The sequence below is a fragment of the Phyllobates terribilis genome, unplaced genomic scaffold, assembly GCF_046119375.1.
Source record: "Phyllobates terribilis strain yellow unplaced genomic scaffold, ASM4611937v1 Scaffold_4__5_contigs__length_816908805, whole genome shotgun sequence".
In the NCBI taxonomy this organism is placed as follows: Eukaryota; Metazoa; Chordata; class Amphibia; order Anura; family Dendrobatidae; genus Phyllobates; species Phyllobates terribilis.
Window position 1 is genome coordinate 619,435,682 of NW_027362764.1, and position 14,167 is coordinate 619,449,848.

The 14,167-nt window shown below is 48.6% G+C and overlaps 1 protein-coding gene across 2 annotated transcripts in view; it reads left to right on the top strand.

The window, feature by feature from the left end:
* The window catches only part of RP1 (RP1 axonemal microtubule associated), a 1,013,486-nt gene that overhangs the window by 732,702 nt on the left and 266,617 nt on the right, over positions 1-14,167 (top strand). The gene's annotated exons all lie outside the window — the stretch shown is intronic.

A 14,167-nucleotide genomic window follows, 5' to 3' on the forward strand; every position in this document is an offset into this window, starting at 1 on the left:
GCCGGCTCCAGGTTTTTCTGGGCCCCGGGCGAAAGAGTCTCAGTGGGCCCCTTTAACACATACCACGATTCATGATGCAGAGATACGGCGGAGAAATATATATATATATATATATATATATATATATATATATATATATATATATAGTACAATGCAAAGATTTCACTTCTTACATTACATGAGTGATATCTATTGTAAATTCCACAATAGCTCAGAAACCGATGAATCGCTCCACACAGAATACTGGCCCCCATATAAGGCCCCATACGGAATACTGGCCCCCATATAAGGCCCCATACGGAATACTGGCCCCCATATAAGGCCCCATACGGAATACTGGCCCCCATATAAGGCTCCATGCCGAATACTGGCCCCCATATAAGGCTCCATGCCGAATACAGGCCTCCATATAAGGCTCTATACAGAATACTGGCCCCCATATAAGGCTCCATACAGAATACTGGCCCCCATATAATGCTCCGTACAGGATACTGGCCCCCATATAACGCTCCATACAGGATACTGGTCCCCTTATAAAACTCCATACAGGATACTGGCCCCCATATAATGCTGCATGCAGGCTGTTACCCCCCATATAATGCCCCATACAGGCTGCCCCCCCCTTATAATGCTCCATGCAGGCTGTTACCCCCCACATAATGCCCCATACAGGCCCCCCCCTTTTAATGCTCCTTGCAGGCTGTTACCCCCCCACATAATGCCCCATACAGGCTGCCCCCCCCCTTATAATGCTCCATGCAGGCTGTTCCCCCCCACATAATGCACTATGCAGGCTGCCCCCCCCCCTTTATAATGCCCCATGCAGGCTGTTCCCCACCTTATAATGCCCCATCCAGAATGTCACCCCCCCCTCTTTATAATGCCCCATGCAGAATGTCCCCCCCTCTCTTTATAATGCTCCATGGAGGATGCCACTTCTTACATTACATGAGTGATATCTATTGTAAATTCCACAATAGCTCAGAAACCGGTGAATCGCTCCACACAGAATACTGGCCCCCATATAAGGCTCCATACGGAATACTGGCCCCCATATAACGCTTCATACGGAATACTGGCCCCCATATAAGGCCCCATACGGAATACTGGCCCCCATATAAGGCCGCATAAGGAATACTGGCCCCCATATAAGGCCCCATACGGAATACTGGGCCCCATATAAGGCTCCATGCGGAATACTGACCCCCATATAAGGCTCCATATGGAATACTGGTCCCCATATAAGGCTCCATACAGAATACTGGCCTCCATATAAGGCTCTATACAGAATACTGGCCCCCATATAAGGCTCCATACAGAATACTGGCCCCCATATAATGCTCCGTACAGGATACTGGCCCCCATATAACGCTCCATACAGGATACTGGTCCCCTTATAAAACTACATACAGGATACTGGCCCCCATATAATGCTGCATGCAGGCTGTTACCCCCCACATAATGCCCCATACAGGCTGCCCCCCCTTATAATGCTCCATGCAGGCTGTTACCCCCCACATAATGCCCCATACAGGCCCCCCCCTTTTAATGCTCCATGCAGGCTGATACCCCCCCACATAATGCCCCATACAGGCTGCCCCCCCCCCTTTATAATGCCCCATGCAGGCTGTTCCCCACCTTATAATGCCCCATCCAGAATGTCCCCCCCCTCTTTATAATGCCCCATGCAGAATGTCCCCCCCTCTCTTTATAATGCTCCATGGAGGATGCCACTTCTTACATTACATGAGTGATATCTATTGTAAATTCCACGATAGCTCAGAAACCGGTGAATCGCTCCACACAGAATACTGGTCCCCATATAAGGCTCCATACGGAATACTGGCCCCTATATAACGCTTCATACGGAATACTGGCCCCCATATAAGGCCCCATACGGAATACTGGCCCCCATATAAGGCCCCATAAGGAATACTGGCCCCCATATAAGGCCCCATACGGAATACTGGCCCCCATATAAGGCTCCATGCGGAATACTGACCCCCATATAAGGCTCCATTCGGAATACTGGTCCCCATATAAGGCTCCATACAGAATACTGGCCCCCATATAAGGCTCCATACGGAATACTGGCCGCCATATAAGGCTCCATACGGAATACTGGTCCCCATATAAGGCTCCATACAGAATACTGGCCCCCATATAAGGCTCCATACGGAATACTGGCCCCCATATAAGGCTCCATACGGAATACTGGCCCCCATATAAGGCTCCATACGAAATACTGGCCCCCATATAAGGCTCCATACGGAATACTGGCCCCCATATAAGGCTCTATACGGAATACTGGCCCCCATATAAGGCCCCATACGGAATACTGGCCCCCATATAAGGCTCCATACAGAATACTGGCCCCCATATAAGGCTCCATACGGAATACTGGCCCCCATATAAGGCTCCATACAGAATACTGGCCCCATATAACGCTCCATACAGGATACTGGCCCCCATATAACGCTCCATACAGGATACTGGTCCCCTTATAAAACTCCATACAGGATACTGGCCCCCATATAAAGCTGCATGCAGGCTGTTACCCCCCACATAATGCCCCTTACAGGCTGTCCCCCCCTTATAATGCTCCATGCAGGCTGTTACCCCCCACATAATGCCCCATACAGGCTGCCCCCCCCCCCTTATAATGCTCCATGCAGGCTGTCCCCCCCCACATAATGCACTATGCAGGCTGCCCACCCCTTTATAATGCCCCATGCAGGCTGTTCCCCACCTTATAATGCCCCATGCAGAATGTCACCGCCCCTCTTTATAATGCTCCATGCAGGATGCACCCCCCCCTTCTCTTTATACTGCCCCATGCCTCCATACATTAAAAAAAAAAAAAAATACTCACCTCCCTTATCCTCACCTGCTACCTGCTGCCCGCTGCTCGGGTCCGAACTCCAGCATTGTCGGCGTCTTCCCGCTCAGCGCTCCCTGTGACGGCTCAGGGGAGGGCGCGGTGTAAAGACGTCACCGCGCCCTCTGACCTGAGACGTCACAGGGAGTGCAGAGCAGGAAGACAGCTGATCTGCGGAGGCACGGGGAGAGGTAAGTATCCAGCTGCCGGGGCCCTGAGCAAGCGGCGCTGACACCGCTCTCCTCCTCCCATAGCCCAGCGGGGTCCGCGACCGCCAGTGGGCCCCTCTGCCTGCTCAGGGCCCCGGCATTTGCCCGGGTGCGCCGGGTGCTGACGCCGGCCCTGATGCTGGGTTATCTTTAAGTAGTTAGCATGTCCTGACAATATGGTTTTAGCACAAAAAATGCATTTACAAGATTTTTTTGTTACTGTGTGCCCCCCTCGGTGCTGCTGTTAATATCTGCTACTTTAGGGTGGCTTCTTCCCCCTCTGGCAGCTGTCACTTTATTATTTCCTTATTTTACCTGCATAGGTAGTCTTTTAAGTTATAATTAGTGTTGAGCGAGCACTAAAATGCTCGGGTGCTCGAAGCTCGGGCCGAGCTCACTGAGATACTCGGGTGCTCGACCCGAGCAACGAGCCCAATGTTAGTCTATGGGAGACCCGAACATTTTTGCGGCGGCTCCCCCGGCAGTCTGTAGAAAGCCTAAAAAGTGCCCAAAACGATAGTGACAGTGCTCAAATGACATGGGGACAGCATGGGGATCGCCCCTGGAAGCATTTCTGACCCCCAGGTCACTGCTGTCAACAACGTGGTCAGAGGTATTAAGCCACTTTTACAGGCTCACAATAAAACGTTCAAAAACGAAAGTGAAAGTGCTTTCCTGTGAAATATGTTAACCCCTTAACGACCATGGGTCTTTCTGTTTTTGTGTTTTCCTTTTTTGCTCCCCTTCTTCCCAGAGCCAGAACTTTTTTAATTTTTGTTCAATATGGCCATGTGAGGGCTTATTTTTTGCGGGACGAGTTGTACTTTTAAACACCATCACTGGTTTTACCATATCGTGTGCTGGAAAATGGGAAAAAAATTCCAAGTGCAGTGAAACTGCAAAAAAAATGCAATTCCACAGTTGTTTTTTGGGTCCTTTTTTTACCACGTTCACAGATTGCTAAAACTGACCTGCCATCATTATTTTCCAGGTCGTTACGAGTTCATAGACACCAAACATGTATAGGTTCTTTTTTATTTAAGTGGTGAAAAAAAAATCCAAAGCTTGCTAAAAAAAACAAAAAAAATGACGCCATTTTCCGAGACCCTTAGCTTCTCCATTTTTCGGGATCTGGGGCCAGGTGAGGGCTTATTTTTTGCGTACCGGGCTGATGTTTTTATTGATACCATTTTGGGGTAGATCCGATGTTTTGATCGCCCGTTATTGCATTTTATTGCAAAGTTGTAGCGAACAAAAAAACTTAATTCTGGCGTTTAAAATTTTTTTCTCGTTACGCCGTTTACTGATTGTATTAATTCTTCTTTTATATTGATAGATCGGGCGATTCTGAACGCGGCGATACCAAATATGTGTATGTGTTTTTTTTTTATATATATATATATTTTATTTTGAATGGGGCGAAAGGGGGGTGACTTAAACTTTTATATATTTTTTATTTTTTTAAAAACTTTTTTTTTACACTTTCTGCTTACTTCTATAGTCTCCAGAGGAGACTAGAAGCAGCAGTTGTCTGATTGCTTCTACTGCATACAAGCGATGAGCAGATCGCTTGTATGCAGGAGAAATGCTCACTTGCTATGAGCGCTGACCACTAGGTGGCGCTCATAGCAATTGAGACATGACAACCACAGGCGTCTGCTGCAGACCCTGAGTTGTCATGCCCACCCATTGGTGGGTGGGGTCACTGATGGGCGGGGCTTAGGACTCCCGGAAGCGCGAGTTAAATGCCACTGTCAGAGATTTAACATGTTAACAGCCGCGGGTGGATTGCGATTCCAATAATCAGCTGACATGTGCTCCCTTCAGTGCGGGCTCACCGCCGGAGCCCCCGCTGAAACGGCCTTCCCGACCTGGTGCGTACTATTACTGACCAGGTCGGAAAGGGGTTAAGGAACATCCTTTCCAGGGTAAAGACTTGTGTATAAGGTAAAATAAATAACCAAAAACAAAAATACTCCTCCACACCTTGGGCTATGTTCACAAGTAGCATTTTTTATGCGTTTTTGCACGTTTGTATTGCTTTCAACCGTGACAAATGCATTCACCGGGAAATGTCATTTTAACATTTTACAACCTTATCTGGCCATGTGCTGTGTGACACATGCATACAGTGCTAAAAAGACATGGGAACAGCATGGGGAAGACCCCTGGAAGCATCTCTGACACCCAGGTCACTGCCTAAAAGTGTGCCCATCAGAAGTGATCCTTGCCGCATCAGAAGATGCAGACTTGCAACTATCCCCGTGCAAGTCCTTGTCCCAGGGCAGTGTTCAATTGTACCTCCCCCATTCCTTGCAATGCAAGCGAAAATATGCAGCCAACCACCCACCCACCCGCAGGCTGCAATACCATACTGCTAGCTTTCACTTGAAATGGGGCCTTTTAGTTTGGAGGAGGCCGAAGCTGGCCACTACCTCATGGCCGCTTAGGCAGCGAGGTATCCATACTCTGTCCCCAGCCGCCTGGCGGCCGGGTGTCCACGCTCGGTCCCCAGCCGCCAGGTGGCTGCCAGGTGTCCATACTCGGTTCCCAGCCACCCTGATTTCTCCTGTCACCTTCCCCCACACTTTTCTTAGCCTGGCCTGCTTTAGGGCAGCATTGGACGAGCCCACCAGAGAACCAGACTCCTCCGGTGGGCCCTGGCTTCTCCATCAGGGGAGTTGAAAGTGCCTAGGTGAGGAGCATGATGATGATGATAGAAGTTAGCATCTGCTTTGTTTTCTTGGAATGCAAGCGCATATGTAGTAGCGGCTAAGCCTGAGGTGGTCCGCGTTTTGGCGCATATCCTACCTCCTCCGAGGATTGCTGGATGTTTTCCTGCTACTATCCCAGTTCTATGACTCCCGTTAAAACAAAGCTTCAGGTGATAAATGATGGATGAGGTGGTGGCAAAGGAGAAAGAGCAGGAGGAACAGGGACCATTTACATCAATATCAGGCCAGTGAACCAGATATGTCTTGTAGGATATGTTTCTGTAACAAAAGGAGCGGTTCGGCTACACAGTTATAGGGCATACAGTGAGTGCAATGCCTACCAAAAATTTCGAGCCACTCCAATGCCCCTTGGAAATGACATGGAGGTCAGAGGGCGTTAACTAAACCTTTTTTTCGATTTATAGCAACTGGGTCTCCCGTGCACTGTTGGCCTAAGCAGTGAATGGAAGGCTTTCCAAAAATTATGAGGAACTGCAATGCCCCTTACAAGAGCCATGTGTGGCACCCCAGGGGTCTGGTCACCACAGTAATAGAGATATTATGTCGGAGAGCAAGTGGGAGGTTTCCTGGTCAGGATCCCTTAAACATGCAACATCCTCCTGCCCCAGTCCTGGGAGGGGAGAATTCTGCCCTTATAAACTGGATCTGGGGCGGGGTTGAGTGAGTCAGAGAACAGAGAACAGTCAGAGTCAGAGTGAGAGCAAGGGAAAGTAACAGCAAGGAGCTCTGTAGGAGCTAGGAGCTAAAGACCAGGGGCTGGAAGCTGAGCAGAGCTCGCCCTGGCAGAAGACAATAGGAACCGGACACAGGAGTCTGAAGCTGTGAGGACTTATATATCCAGCAGCAGAAACCAGCCGGCAGGGGATTTCAGGTCCTCTGGCCATAGAAGCCCGGAGGCTCAGTCACAAGCAAGGGACCAGCACCGCCGTCGTGGAGCGGAGGCTAACAGAAGGCCCCAAGTCACCAGCCATACGGGTGAGCACTACACGGTACACTCAGGGACGTGGGCTACTTCTACCCGCTTACAGCAAGGTAGCCAGGAAGAGTGCAGACAGCTGGGGAGGCCTACAACTCCACCTGGCCAGGGGAACTCCTGCTTTCTCACAGACTGACCAGGCCTCTTATGCTAGCCAGTACTCCCGGGAGGGTCTACCTTATAATCATCAGTAAAGACCCTGAACTGCACTGCAAAGACTCTGAGTCGTTCCTGCTGCGCTCGTGCACCATCACCCCCATCATCCACACTCACTGCCCTGAGGCTATTCTCCTCCCGAGGGGAGTTATCCCATTCTATGCTGCGCACACAACACCAGCCTCAGCGGTCTGCCTCGCAAAGGTGGTACTCCCTGACCGCAATCCACGGGTGGCGCAGTCGGACAATTAACCTCAAAACCTAAGAAAGACTGCCACTGGTTTGACCAGCCTGAGCCACGGGACCGGGTCACCGCCACGGAGACTACAGACCCCAGAGACCCGGCACCGGGTATCCCACACACGTGTACACACGGCCCAGGGGGCGCGTCACATGCAGTACAGCATATTACAAACATAAGTCCCATTATTGGGGAGTGGGTGTCCCATAGTATTTGCTTATGCCTTGCAAGCAAAAGCTGCCAAAAATTAGGACGGAGCAACTTGCAATGCCCCTTACAAGAGCCATGCAGTACAGCATATTACAAACATAAGTTCCATTATTGGGGAGTGGGTGTCCCATGGTATTTGCTTATGCTTTCCCAGCAAAAGCTGCCAAAAATTAGGACGGAGGAACTTGCAATGCTGGCACCCTGGTGGTATAGTGGTGGTGGAGCCTGAGGATAAGGAGAAGATTAAACAGCCGAAACGAGGAAGCGTATACCCATGTGTGGGTGTGAAGCGGTGCATGTGAATACACCTCCCAAAATAACACAGTGGATTTGACTTTATGTTACTCTGCTGTCACTTGGTGGTGATGAGAAGTCTGGCCCAATCCAGCCCTTGTTCATTTTGATAAGGGTCAGCTTGTCAGCATTGTCAGTTGACAGGCGAGTGCGCTTATCAGTTATAATTCCCCCAGCGGCACTAAAAACACGCTCCGATAACACGCTAGCGGTAGGGCAGGCTAGGACCTCCAAGGCGTACAGAGCGAGTTCATTCCAAGTGTCCAGCTTGGATACCCAATAATTAAAAGGCACAGAGGAATCACGGAGGACGCTGGTACGATCGGCAAGGTACTCCCTCACCATCTTTTGAAACTTTCCACTCCTTGTGAGGGTACCCCGCACCTCAGGGCCTGTAAGCTGGGCGGGTGTCAGAAAACTGTCCCAGAACGTTGACAGTGTTCCCCTGCTGGATTGGAGTTGCATCTCTCTCGCCTGTACGCCTTGGTTGGGCAACGAACTGTGACCTCTGCCGCTAGCGTGTTCAGATGGGAATTTTTTTAAGAGTTCTGCAGCAAGGGCCTTATGGTATTGCCCCATTTTTGTAGACCTCTCCACCTCAGGAATAAGAGAGTGAAAGTTCTCCTTGTAGCGGGGGTCTACAAGTGTCACCAACCAGTAATGACTGTCACCCAACATTTTGACAACGCGAGGGTCACGGTTAAGGCAGCGTAACATAAAGTCAGCCATCCGTGCCAGACTGGTAACGGGCAAGATTTCCGTGTCCTCACCAAGATGACGACTGACCATGCTCTCCTCCTCCTCCTCCTCTTCCTCCTCCCCCCTGTCCTCAGGCCACCCACGCTGAACCGACGGTATGACACTTGTACAGGTACTACCGTCTACAACGCATGATAGCAGCTCCTGTTCTTCCTCCTCCTCCTCCTCCTCTCCCTCATTGTCCCCCAATGCACATTGGGATGAGATGAGGCTGGGCTGTGTGTAATCGCCCGCTACGGCTTCTTGATCCATCTCATCATACTCTGGCTGCAATGCCTCCTCTTTAATTCTCTGCAGAGAGCGTTGCAAAAGACAGACAAGTGGGATGCTGACACTAATGATGGCGTCATCGCCACTCACCATCTTGGTGGCCTCCTCAAAGTTTGTCAGGATGGTACATATGTCAGACATCCAGGTCCACTCCTGAGGTCTTATGTGTGGAGTCTGACCTGATGGCCTTGTTGCAGCTGTTACTCCACAACTGCTCTCTTCTGCTCACCAATCCTTTGCAACATGTGGAGGGTAGAGTTCCAACGTGTGGGGACATCACACACCAGTCGGTGTGCCGGAAGCTGCAAACGCTGCTGCAACACAGCAAGGGCGGCGGAAGCTGTAGCCGACTTGTGAAAATGAGCTGACAGGCGGCGTACTTTCACGAGCAGATCTGGCAACTCGGGGTACGATTTAAGAAACCGCTGAACCACGAGGTTAAGCACATGAGCCAGGCATGGTACGTGTGTGATCTCACCTCGCCTCAGAGCCGCCACCAGGTTACGGCCATTGTCACACACGACCATGCCGGGATGTAGGATCAGCGGTCTCAGCCACAGATCTGCCTGCTCTTTCACAGCTGTCCACAACTCACAAGCAGTGTGAGGTTTATCACCTAAGCTTATGAGTTTCAGCACAGCCTGTTGCCGCTTGGCGGATGCAGTACTGCAATGCTTCCAGCTTGTAACTTATGTGGTGATATCTGAGATGGAGGCTGAACATGAGGAGGAGGAGGAGGAGGATGCGCAGGAGCTGTACACTGTGGGGGCAACTCTGACTGACATAGGGCCCGCAATCCTCGGTGTGGGGAGGATGTGTTCCGTCCCAAGGTCCGACTGGGTCCCGGCTTCCACTATGTTTACCCAGTGTGCCGTCAGAGAGATGTACCGTCCCTGGCCACAAGCACTTGTCCACGTGTCCGTTGTCAGGTGGACTCTCCCAGTAACTGCATTGTTGAGGGCACGGCAGATGCTTTGGGACACGTGCTTGTGTAGTGCCGGGATAGCACACCGGGCAAAATAGTGTTGGCTGGGGACCGAGTACCGAGGGACGGCCACCCCCATAAGATTGCGGAAGGATTCCGTCTCCACCAGCCTAAAAGGCAGCATTTCCAATGCAAGCAGTCGTGAAATGTGCGAATTTAGGACTGTGGCCTGTGGGGCGTTAGCTGCGAATTTCCGCTTTCGTTCATAGGTCTGGGATATGGACAATTGACCGCTGCGGTGGGACGTGGACGTGGATGCTGTTTCTTGAGAAACTGCCATAACAAGTGAAGACTGAGAGGAGGGGGCATCTTTACATGCAGTATGGACAGGGGATTGCCTTGCACACACAACAGGGGGTTTTATTGCACGCACAACAGTAGAAGAAGCAGTGGTGACACCCGCTGACACTGGTCGTGGACCCTGGGTTTCGCCCCACAAAGTCGGGTGCTTTGCTGCCATGTGCCTGATCATGCTGGTGGTGGTCAGGCTGGTAGTTTTGTCACCCCTGCTGATGCTGGCATGGCAGGTGGAACATATGGCCTTTTTGGGGTTATCAGCAGAGTCTTTAAAAAAATTCCAGACTCTGGAAGACTTACCGCTTGTACTGGCAACGTCCCTCGTGTTGGTGTTACGGGGAACGGTTGCCTGCCTTCTGTCTGCGGCCACCACACTGCTTCTTCCTGCCTGTTGGGGTACTCTGCCTCCCTCCCCCTGTGTGCTGCTGGCCTCACTCTGCATGTCCTCCTTCCACGTTGGGTCAGTTACTAGATCATCCACCACCTCCTCCTCTTCCACTTGCGCACCACGATCCTCCTCCTCACTTCCTGGCAATTGTGTCTCGTCATCGTCCACCTCTTGTGACAGATTGCCATCGTCGACTTCCTGTGGCCGTGGCTGTTCAAATATTTGGGCATCGCAACCTGGGATCTCATCTTCCACCACTTCAAGCGTATCAGGCGAGGGGCCCAAATATGGAAATGGACCAGTGAACAGCTCTTCAGAGTGTCCAAGTGTGGGATCACTTGCTGTCTGACGACACTCGGCATGGTGGGAGGAAGGAGCATCAGGGTGAGGAGGAGTATGCGGTCGAGACTCACGGCTACTAAGAGTTGACCGTGTGGAAGACAGACCGGAGGTGGTGGTGCCCAGGTAACTGGAAGTATTGTCTGCTATCCAATTAATAACCTGTTCACACTGATCAGTTCTCAATACTGGTGTTGTTCTGTACTTCCCTAGTAATTCGGTCAAGAAGTGGGAGCGAGAAGATGTGGCTGTTGGTTGTGGCACATTTTCACCTTGGCCACGGCCCCGTCCTCTGCACGAACCATCACCAGAACGTCCACTTCCACGTCCCTTGCCACGCGCCTTGCCCATTGTAAATGAAGTAAAATAGCTTACACTTGCACTATCAATGGAAAAAGGGTAATAAAGAGTAGATTAGAACCGTGGAAGAGGAAAACCACAGTTATTGTTTACTGGGGTATACCACACTTTTTTAAATAGAGATATTTCAACAGTGAGCGACACACTCAAACTGCTTTTTTTTAGATACAAAGGCCCAAAAGTGGATAATACAGAGGCTTGAACCGTGGAACTGCAAAACCACACTTGTATTTCTTGGGCCTACACCAGACTATTTTCAACAGATATATTTGTGTCTGAACAATCAGGAGACACTATTTATTTTTTACGGCAAAAAATGCCAAAAGCAAGATAATAGAGATTTTTTACTGTGGAACAGCAAAACCACAGTTATAATTTACTGGTGTATACCAGGCTTTTTAAAATATATATATATTTGCGGCTGAACAGTGAGCGACACACTCAAACTGGTTTTTTTAGATACAAATGGCCCAAAAGTGGATAATACAGAGGTTTGAGCCGTGGAACTGCAAAACCACACTTGTATTTCTCGGGCCTACACCAGACTATTTTCAACAGATATATTTGTGTCTGAACAATCAGGAGACACTATTTATTTTTTATGGCGAAAAATGCCAAAAGCAGGATAATAGAGATGTTTTACCGTGGAACAGCAAAACCACAGATATAATTTACTGGTGTATACCAGGCTTTTTAAAATATATATATATTTGCGGCTGAACAGTGAGCGACACACTCAAACTGTTTTTTTTAGATACAAATGGCCCAAAAGTGGATAATACAGAGGTTTGAGCCGTGGAACTGCAAAACCACACTTGTATTTCTCGGGCCTACACCAGACTATTTTCAACAGATATATTTGTGTCTGAACAATCAGGAGACACTATTTATTTTTTATGGCGAAAAATGCCAAAAGCAGGATAATAGAGATGTTTTACCGTGGAACAGCAAAACCACAGATATAATTTACTGGTGTATACCAGGCTTTTTAAAATATATATATATTTGCGGCTGAACAGTGAGCGACACACTCAAACTGTTTTTTTTAGATACAAATGGCCCAAAAGTGGATAATACAGAGGTTTGTACCGTGGAACTGCAAAACCACAATTGTATTTCTCGGACCTACACCAGACTATTTTCAACAGATATATTTGTGCCTGAAAAATCAGGGAGACACTATTATTTTTTTTTTTACAGCAAAAAATGCAAAAAGCAGGATAATAGAGATTTTTTATCGTGGAACAGCAAAAGCACACTTCTGTCTCTCTGGCCTACACCAGACTATTTTCAACAGATATATTTGTGTCTGAAAAATCAGGGAGACACTATTATTATTTTTATACAGCAAAAAATGCCAAAAACAGGATAATAGAGATGTTTTACCGTGGAACATCAAAACCACAGTAATAATTTACTGGTGTATACCAGACTTTTTTAAATATATATATTTGCGGCTGAACAGTGAGCGACACACTCAAACTGTTTTTTTTAGATACAAATGGCCCATAGAACTGCAAAACCACACTTCTATTTCTCTGGCCTACACCAGACTATTTTCAACAGATATATTTGTGTCAGAGGCACACTTTTTTTTTGGGGGGGGGGGGGGGGCACCAAAAGGTTAATAAGATGGGTATTTGTACATTGTGAAGGAGGAAAAAAAAGAGGATTTAGATTAAAAAAAAGGATTTCTCCTGGCCCCCGGGACCTGGAGCTATGTCCAGCAATTTCAGCAACAGGAGCAGCACACAGGACTGTAATGCAGCGTTTGCTGGTATAACCACTGCGTCTCCTATACAGCCTGCCTGCCTGATATACCTGGGATGGATATTAGTCCTGAGAAGGACTGTTTGTTTGGTCTGGCAGCCTTTACAGACCCTACACTAACTATTTTGCAGGATATATCTCTCCCTAAATCAGCAGCGCTGTCCCTACACTGTCTGATTCGGAGCGACTGTGTCCAAGATGGCGGCGCCCGGTTTTATATACTCGAGGTGACGCTGTGCGGCCAGCCAATCACTGTAATGCCCACAAACAACATGGCTGCGGCATTACAGTGACTGGCTGGCAATCCCTGCATGTTCATTGGCTCTGTAAAGAGCGCCAAACATGCAGGGCGGAGACCCGAGCTCCCGCCCAAGTAACCCGGAAATGCTCGGTGCTCGCCGAACATCCCGAGTAGCGTGATGCTCGGGCGAGTACCGAGCAGTGTCGAGCATGTTCGCTCAACACTAGTTATAATGCCATGAGAATGCAGAGACTCTGCTCATTTCCTGACCAGCTGGGCAAAAAAAATATTTTTATGGGATCACTATGCAGAATACTGCTTAAGGGGAGAGTGAGCAAGTGTCTGCCAGCACTCAGTTTGATAGGTGGTCTTGCATATTACGCTACCATATAAACAAATGTCAAACCTCCTCATTGGATCCTTTTTTATTAGCATATAAGTGGAAAATATTGGGGCAGATTTATTAATTCTGTTTTAAATTTTTATAGCATAGAATTAGATTAAATGAGTCAAAGTTATCACATTGCCTTGTGCTGGATGATAAATCTCAAGCATCTCTAGACAGTTTTGTCAAACTTAAAGGGGTATTCCCATCTCTAAGATCCTATCCCAATATGTAGCAGGTGTAATAATAATAATATTAGCAATTACCTCCAATTAGAAATGTAGTATAGTTTTTCTGATTCGCTATGTCTCATTCCTCATGTGCAGGCATTGCAGGACCTTAGGTATCTATTGGGGACCATGGGGCACGCATTACCAAGCGTTTTTAAAGCGTTTCCGCTACGGACATTCCGCATCAAAAACGCTTGAAAAACGCATAGTGGGCACGCAGTCTAAAAGAAAGCATCGTCCAGATCTTACAGAAAGGAGCAGTTTAAATTCTTGACAGAGCGGCATCAAAAGTCAGGAATTAATCAGAGATTTCACGTCGCTGCCCCACGTTGCCCACAACAACATCAGTACTTATTTCAATTCTCTTTTGCAATCCTGGTTTAGAATATGTTGTGTTTCGGTCATAATCGGCCTTCATTGATTATATTGCACAGCGAATAATCC